The sequence below is a fragment of the Apium graveolens genome, chromosome 8 (genome assembly GCF_009905375.1).
Source record: "Apium graveolens cultivar Ventura chromosome 8, ASM990537v1, whole genome shotgun sequence".
Classification (NCBI taxonomy): Eukaryota; Viridiplantae; Streptophyta; class Magnoliopsida; order Apiales; family Apiaceae; genus Apium; species Apium graveolens.
In genome coordinates, this window is record NC_133654.1 from 88,493,522 (window position 1) to 88,503,251 (window position 9,730).

A 9,730-nucleotide genomic window follows, 5' to 3' on the forward strand; every position below is an offset into this window, starting at 1 on the left:
CATGTGTCATACACCAATTATTTCTATTAATCGATAATATTTTTAAAATTTATTTTGAATTGGAAACTTAATATTTGAAATTTGCCCTATAAAAAATTTAATAATAAGATTTGATGCTAATTATATATACCCACACTTAGATGAAATATTCGAAATTGGGAAGGATATTCAATAGGGCCCGGAGGAGATCGGCTGAGTTGGAGATGAAGAATTTGGGGTATTTTATAAGAACAATATTATTACTGAAATATTGACTTTTGCTTGATATTTTTGGATGTGTGTATAAACAATAATTATATTTTAAATTTAATGATAAATATTAGCATAGAACAATAATGTGAATTATTTTTAATTTAATTTTAGTCTTCTATTAACCCATCCATGTCAATTGTACTATACATTATTTTCTTTTGGTCTAAACCCATAAATCTAATTAATTATATTTATCTTTAATTTAATTTGTTTAGACCATGATATATTAACATGATATAATTTAAAGTAAATATAATTTTGTTTTAATTGGTCTAAATTATTTTTTATTTTAGTTTTGTTTTATCTTGGATTAACTATATAAATATTTCTTAGGTGAGATGAATAGTATATATTATTTATTTTATTCTGACACTATTATACAAGTTGAATAATAAAATAGTACGAATATTATAGACATAAAATAATCCGTAATTATAAAAGTATGTTATATCAACAAGTAATTAAATTTTGCTAAGAAAAAAATATATGTAATTATATAAGTCTGTTATATCAACCGAATCCAAGTAATTAAATTAGCTTGTTGTGGCTAATAAGAAGAATGAGCTCATTCCTACAAATATAGTAACAAGATGGAGGGTAGGCATGGACTACCGAAAATTGAACAAGGACACGAGAAAAGATCATTTTTCTTTACCATTCATTGATCAAATGTTGGATAGACTAGCAGGTAAGGAATTTTACTGTTTCTTGGATGGGTATTCCGGTTATCATCAAATTGCTATAGCACCCGAGGATCAGGAGAAGACTACTTTTACATGCCCGTTCGGGACTTTTGCTTTCAGAAGAGTATCATTTGGGTTATGCAATGGACCACCTACTTTTCAGATATGCATGGTGGTTATATTCTCAGACATGGTAGAGCAGAGCGTTGAAGTTTTTATGGATGATTTTTCTGTAGTTGGTGAGTCTTTTGATTCATGCTTGAGTAACTTGGCTCGAGTGATGCAACGGTGTGAAGAAACTAACTTGGTGCTAAATTGGGAAAAATATCATTTCATGGTGCAAGAAGGCATTGTACTTGGGCATAAAGTGTCAAGAAAAGGCTTAGAGGTTGATGGAGCGAATCTGGAAACTATTGAAAAGCTCCTTCCACCTAGTTCTGTAAAGGGAGTTCGAAGTTTTCTTAGTCATGCTGGTTTCTATAGGCAATTAATCAAAGACTCCTCTAAAATCTCAAAGCCACTGTGTAACTTATTGGAGAAGGACATCAAATTCATAATTGATGCTTCTTGTCTTGCAGCATATGAGGAGCTTAAAACAGAATTAGTTTATGCGTCAATTGTCATCGCTCCGGATTGGAGCCTCCCTTTTGAGTTCATGTGTGATGTTAGCGACTTTGCACTTGGAGCAGTTTTGGGGCAACGAAATAATAAAATCTTTCACTCTATTTACTATGCAAGTAAGACTCTTTCTGGTGCCCAATTAAATTATACAACTACTGAGAAAGAATTACTTGTTGTGGTGTATGCTTTTGAGAAATTTCAATCATATCTTGTGGGTACAAAAGTAATTGTGTACACTAACCACTCTGCTATTAAATATCTGATTGAGAAGAAAGATACAAAGCCTCACTTAATTTGATGGGTTTTACTCTTGCAAGAATTTTATTTGGAAATTAAGGATAGAAAGGGTTTTGAAAAGCAAGTTGTTGATCATCTATCTCGATTGGAGAACAATTAGAATCTGATAATTCTCAAAGCATTGATGATTCTTTTCCTAATGAAAAGCTTATGGCTGTCAACACCAATGGACTTCCATGGTTTGCTGACTTTGTTAACTATTTGGTGAGCAATATTATCCCTAATGATTTTAATTTTTGACAAAAGAAAAAAATTTACATCAGGTTAAATCCTTTTTATGGGATGAGCTTTATCTTTTCAAGCCTGGGCCTGATAATATTTTAAGAAGATGTATTCCAGATGATGAGATGGAAAGTATCTTGAATCATTGTCATAGTTCTCCTTATGGTGGCCATTTTCAAGGTGATAGGACTACTGCAAAGGTTCTATAATCAGGTTTTTACTGGCCCTCTCTCTTTAAAGATGCACATGAATTTATGAAAAAGTGCGATAGATGCCAAAGGACTGGGAATATCTCTAAGAAGAATGATTTGCCTTTAAATTATATCTTAGAGGTTGAATTATTTGATGTATGGGGTATCGATTTCATGGGACCGTTTGTGATATCGTTCTGCAATCAATATATATTGTTAGTGGTTGATTATGTTTCTAAGTGGGTTGAGGATGTTACAACCCCAACAAATGATGCATCTGTGGTACTTGAATTTCTGAAGAAGAATATATTTACTCGCTTTGGAACTCCAAGAGCGATTATTAGTGATGGGGGATCACATTTTTATAACAAACAATTTGCAGCATTGTTGTTAAAATATGGTTTGTGTCACAAGGTATCATGTGCATATCATCCTCAAACAAATGGGCAAGCTGAAGTTTCCAATAGAGAGATTAAGAAAATTTTATGGAAGACGGTTAATTCAACAAGAAAAGATTGGTCAAAGAAGTTAGATGACAGTCTTTGGGCCTACAGGACCGCATATAAAAAACATCTTGGAATCTCACCATATCAATTGGTTTATGGGAAATCTTGCCATTTACCGGTTGAACTAGAGCATAAAGTGTAATATATAATAGATAATGTCCAAGATTACTGAAGCTGAAAATGTCATTAGCAATCAGTTAAGCTTGGGGACAATCCTAAGTAAGTTGTATTGTTATCTAAATTTGTATTATATACTTGTAATACTTAAAGTCTGTAAAAATGCAAAGGAGCATACTGGAGTCTTTTTCCTAAAACAGTCTCAAGCCTAAGGATTCTATCTGGAAGAAGATCAAGAAGATCATGCCTCAGAAGAATTTTGAAAAAGCTTGGAGTTGAATAAATCTGTTTGGAGAAAAATGTTCTAAGTCAAGATCTTTACAAGTCACAGATTTAATGTTATAGAGAAGTCAATTGAGAACTCCAGAATGACTTATCGAGAAGTCATTCAAACTCGATAGAATGCCAACGGATAAGCAATATCTACTCAACGGATGAGATATATATCCAATCGATGGATGAATAACATCTACTCGACGGATGAGCAATATCTACTCGACGGATAAGCTATACATCTACTCGATGGATGAGCAATATCTACTCAACGGATAAGCAATATCCACCGAGATAGAGAAGTCAGGAAAGTTACTCGAGAACTCAAAAAGATATCGACAAGTCATTCCTTCACTAGAGACTCAGAGTTATCGACAAGTCTATACCCATTCGAGAACTCAGAGATATATACAAGTCAAGTGAAGTTATGAAGACTAATGATCTCGATGAGCTGAAGATCTCTACAAGCCAAACTCATTATGGAGTACCAGACATCTCGATAAGCCTTTATACTTGTCAAGATATCAAGTGTTCAAATGAATCAAACTGGAGATCTTGAAGTACAGTCTCAAAGTACATAATTGCATATCAATTTAATATCCAAGACAAATAATCAACAAACAATCCAATAGCTGGATTGACAAGTCTACAAAAAGTAGCTTGAAGAGTGTGCAAGATCAATGGCAAAGATTACCTGACAGAGGAATATTAAAGTTAACACGGGATGCTAAAGATATGCTAAGCCAGAAATGGAAGATTTGCTTTTCTATAAATAGAAATGATAAGTGACAGTTTAGAAAAGCTAATAGCATGTTTATTATCCACTGTGTAAACTAACAGTTAACTGAGCTATAAAGTTAACACTGGTCCTCTAGTTAGAAGTAACAAAATAGATAAAATTCTTGTAACACTGTCGAGAAGAAGCTGAGCTCTTTACCATAGAAGAGCTTAGAAATTTTGTAGCAAAGCATCTTAATTTTTAATACAAAAATTAAGTGAATTTTGAAGATCTGTGTTCTTTATTTTATGCAAGTTTAATTTCTGCATGAACACCTTTCTATACAAGATTTAATTTACTTTGTTCAACCATTATCTTTCAAGAAAAGCCTAAAATCAGAAAAACACATTCACCCCCCCCCCCCCCCGTCTGTGTGTGATTCATTACCTAACAAGTGGTATCAGAGCAAAATCTGAAAGCAAACAGATTCAAGATCTTGGAAAAATGTATACACAGAAAATTAGTAGCATCAAAATTCCCACCTTTAACAAAGCTAACTACACTTTTTGGAAAAAGAAAATGATGCTGTTTATCAAGATGGCCAATTCACTCTACACTCAAATCCTCAAGAATGGACCCTTCATTCCTGTGGTAAGGGTTGAGGAATCTACAGATGGAGACATTTTCATACCAGCTCATTATGCTCCAAAAGATCCTGCTGAGTATACTGATCCTGAAAAGGATAAGTTATCCCTGGATAGCAGTTTACAATTGATATTGATTGAGTCACTTGACAATATAATGTATAACAAAATAGTCAACTGTGACACTGCTAAGAAAATATGGGAGAAGATTGAAATACTCTATGAAGGAACTGAGGAAGTTAGATCTAATCAAAGAAGGAAACTGATTTCACAGTATGAGGGTTTCAGGGCTAAGCACAAGAAAAGCATTACTGAAGTGTTTGAAAGATTTAATAAGCTGATAAATGACTTGCAGCTTTATGACAAGTTCTATGAAGCAGCAGAAGTGAATCTAAAGTTCTTTCTTACTCTTCCTGATCATTTGGAACAGAAAATATCAGCAATCAGGGAAGGGAGAGACTTGAGCAGAATAACTCTGGAAGTTCTATATGGAATTCTCAAAATCTATGAACTTGTGATGATTCAAAGGCAATCTTTGAGATCTGGGCAAGGACATGTTATAGATGGTTCAAGTGCTTTAATAGTAAATGAAGGTCAAACATCTAATGATGAACCAAGATCTCATATTTCAGTTGCCTCAACAAGCGAGCAAAGAACAATTGATTCATAGGAGCAAGTCATACTAGAATTGGAAAAGGATGAGTTCTATACTCTTGAAGAACTGGATGAGCTAGATCAGCCAATGGAATATCTGGCTAGAAAATTCTCTAACATTAGAGTAAGGAAGCCAAGATACTTCAAAAGTAAAGGACGGTCTTTTAACAAAGACAACAGCTGGAAAGAGAAAGGGAAGTACAATTCTGATAGCAAGAGTGGTTACAAAATTGGATCTGTTGACAGATCTAATATAAGGTGCTTCAGCTGTGATGAACTAGGCCACTTTACTACAGAATGTAGGAAATCCAAGAAGGCAAAGAAAGATAAGGCTTATCTTGAACTGGAAGCAAAGTATGAAGCTCTTCTGAAGAAACAGCAAAGCAAAGCTTATATTACAGAAGGTAAAAGTTGGGATGATTCTGAAAATGATAAAGATGAAGAACTTGGAAACTATGCACTCATGGCCTTGGAGCAAGGAGAATCATCCTCATCTAAATAACAGGTACTAACTCCTACCTCCACTGATTTAAATGTGAATCAATATAAGGAAACTGTTGAAAAGATGAGCACAAAAATGTTTCACATTCATACAAGCATGGTTGCTGCTAATGAAGAAGTTAACAGATTAACAAAGTTAAATAAGAAGCTTGAAAGTGAAAAACAAGAAGCTGAATTGTTGATAGTGGAGCTTGAAGCCTTGAAACAAGAAAATGGCTATCTGGAAAAAAGTTCAAGTGTGCAAATGAGATTGAAGCTGTGCTAAGAGAAAAACTGGAGAAAAGTGAAGTAAAGTTGAAGTCCTTCAAGAATGCATCTGAATTGGTTAGTCAGTACCATGAGAAAAACAAACCATGTGCAAACATTGCCATTGGTCTTGATTATAATACCTTAAACATCAAGAAGAAAAACACTGGTGACAGAGGAAAAGCAACAAAGATTGAAAATGTTCCGGCAATGCTAAAAAATGTTAGGTCACCAGTATTTAAGACTTGTGAGGTAAACTTCAGTGAAGAAGAATTGATTAAGCAAGAAATTACAGATGAGGATAATGAAAAGAAGAATGTAGATTCAATTCAATCTTCCAAGGCTGAAGAAAATCTTATGGACAACCAAAGTGTCAAGACTTCTGTCAAAGAAACCAAGATTAAATATGCAAGTAAGAAGAAGAAAAATAAAAGTGGGAGAATTGGGAAAAACAAAAGCAACAATCTAAATTATGTTGCAGACATTCCTGGCAAGAAGTGTGGAATAAGCAGTTGTACAAATCATCCAACTCATCCTTATAAAAAGAGTGTTAGTAAGCCAACTGAAGGAACCTGCAAATATAATGAAGCAGATTTGGATGATCCCTACTCATTCTGTGATAAGTTTGATTGCATCCCTTGCAACTTGAAAGTGATGAAGAGTTGTCACAAACTGAGGGTAGACTTAAGTGAAACACAAATTGAGTCCACATCAGAAAGGGAAAATGCACAACAATCATTGAACTTTATTTTATCTGAAATTAATCACTCTACTTCTGCTAAATCAGTTAACAGGAAGAAAGTACCCAATATTGCTTGGGTTACTAAATACAGCTGAATCTCATTGTGTGCAGGGCAAAGTGAAGAAAGTCATATGGATCATTGACAGTGGATGTTCCAGACATATGACAGGTGATAAGGCCCTGCTATCACAGTTTGAGGAGAAAGTTGGCCCGTTGGTGACCTTTGGAGACAACAACAAAGGATTCACAATGGGATATGGCAAGATTGTTTCTGAAAATGTTGTCATTAATGATGTAGCACTAGTAGTTGGTCTTAAGGTGTATCTTCTCAGTGTTATCCAATTTGCAGACAAAGGCTTTGAAGTTTTATTCAACAAAGAAGAATGTACCTTTATCAGCAAGAAAACTGGTGAAATTGCTCTAAAAGGAGCAAGAAAACGAAGCTTGTTTGTTGAAGACTTGGACTCGACAAATAAGAATGGTATTTGTTGCTTCTACACCAAGGCATTAGAAGAACAAAGCAAGCTATGACATAAGAAGTTGTCTCACTTGAATTTCAAGGCAATTAACAACTTAGTCAAAAAGGAGTTAGTGAGAGATATGCCCAAGCTAGAGTTTGCTCAAGTTGGAGTATGTGAAGCTTGTTAGAAAGGAAAGATGAAAAGATATATTCACAAGTCAAAAACTGTGAATTCTATTAGTGCACCCTTGCAACTAATTTACATGGACTTGTTTGGCCCAGTAAATATCTTATCTATTTCAAGGAACAGATATGCACTTGTGATGGTGGATGATTTCTCAAGATACACTTGGGTAGGGTTCATGAACTCTAAAGATGAAACTCCACATATCAAAATTGAGCACATTAAGAAGATAGAAAAACAGGCTGAGGATTATAATTGTGTGAAAAGATTGAGAAGTGACAATGGAACAGAATTCAGAAATGCTATATTAAGTGGATTCTGCAAAGGCAAAGGCATTGTTCAAGAGTTCTCAGCTTCCAGGATACCTCAACAAAATGGAGTAGTTGAGAGAAAGAACAGAACATTGGTTGAAGCTGTTAGAACAATGCGGCAAGATGCCAAGTTGCCAACAAGTTTCTGGGAAGAGGCTGTCAACACTACATGCTATACACATAATAGATATCTCATTAACAAGGCACATGGAAAGTCACCCTACTCAATCATGTTCAAGAGAAAGCCTATTGTAAAGCATCTTCATGTGTTTGGAAGCAAGTGTTACATTTTGAAAGACAATTCTGAATATGTGGGAAAATTTGACTCAAAGGTCTTTGAAGAAATTTTTCTAGGATATTCAATGGAAAGAACAACCTACAAAGTCTATGTGATTGATCAAAAGAAGATCATGGAAAGCACAGATGTGACCTTTGATGATGACAAGTGTCCAGGCTTGGAATGCCTTGATGACAATGAAGCTAAAGCCCTTGCATTTGAAAGCCTCAATGTTGATAGTGATTCTGATGAAGAAGATGAAGGTATTGCACAACAAATGATGAATTAAGAGTCTACCGGACAGGAAAATCATGAGAATGGAAGCTCATCTCAAACACCTGAAGTTGATGGGACAAACTTAGGGGGAGAAAGAGAAGAAGGATCTACCAGTCACACCAATAATGAAGAAAATGATGAAGGCACAAGTCAACACACTCACACAAGAAAGTGGGATAGAAATCACTCCAGAGAAGAAATTATTGGTGATCCTACTGCTGGTGTGAGGACTAGAAGTGCAACTGCTAATGAGTGTCTACATGCATGTTTTCTGTCCCAAGTAGAGCCTAAGAAGATTGATGAAGCTCTATTGGATCATGACTGGATATCTGTCATGCAGGAAGAGATGAATCAGTTTGAAAGAAGCAAAGTTCGGAAGTTAGTTCCTGTACTAAAGAACAGAAGCATTATTGGAACAAAATGGGTGTTCAGGAACAAAATGGATAAAAATGGTATAGTTACCAGAAACAAAGCAAGGTTGGTTGCTAAAGGCTACTCACAAGAAGAAGGAATTGATTATGATGAAACTTTTACTCCTGTTGCAAGACTTGAAGCTATAAGAATTTTTCTAGCATTTGCTGCACACTCAAATTTCAAAGTGTATCAAATGGATGTCAAAAGTGCCTTTCTGAATGGTGAGTTAGAAGAAGAATTTTATGTGCAATAGCCTCCTGGCTTTGAGGATCCAAAATTTCCTAACTTCGTGTATAAGTTACTCAAGGCTCTATATAGACTAAAGCAGGCACCTAGAGCTTGGTATGACACACTGTCAGATTTCTTACTGAAGCATGGTTTTACTAGAGGAACCATAGACAAGACTCTCTTCTACAAGAAACATGGTGAAGATATGATCCTAGTTCAGATCTATATGGATGATATCATCTTTGGTTCTACTAATGAGAAGTTGTGCCAAAGATTCTCCAAGCTTATACAGAGTGAATATGATATGAGTATGATGGGGGAACTGAGTTACTTCCTTGGACTTCAAGTCAGCCAAAGAAGTGATGGTATCTTCATCAGCCAAACTAAATATGTCAAGGATCTTTCAAAAAAGTTTGGAATGGTTGATTGTTCACCTGCATCTACACCTATGTCTACTGCAACAAAGTTGGATGAGGATAAAAGGGGCAAGAGTGTAGATATTTCAAGCTACAGAGGGATGATTGGATCATTGCTTTACTTAACAACAAGTAGACCAGACATCATGTTTGCAATATGTCTATGTGCAAGATATCAAGCCAATCCAAAAGAATGATATTTGATGACTGTAAAGAGGATTTTCAGATATTTGAAGGGAACTCCAAACTTGGGATTATGGTATCCTAAGGAAACTGGTTTTGAAGCTGTTGGATACACAGATGCAGATTTTGCTGGATGCAGGGTTGACAGAAAAAGTACCAGTGGAAGCTGTCAATTTCTTGGACAAAGACTTGTATCTTGGTACAGCAAGAAACAACAATTTATATCAACTTCTACAGCTGAAGCTGAATACATAGTTGCAGGGAGTTGTTGTGCTCAAGTGCTTTGGATTAGAAATCAGCTAATGGATTATGGC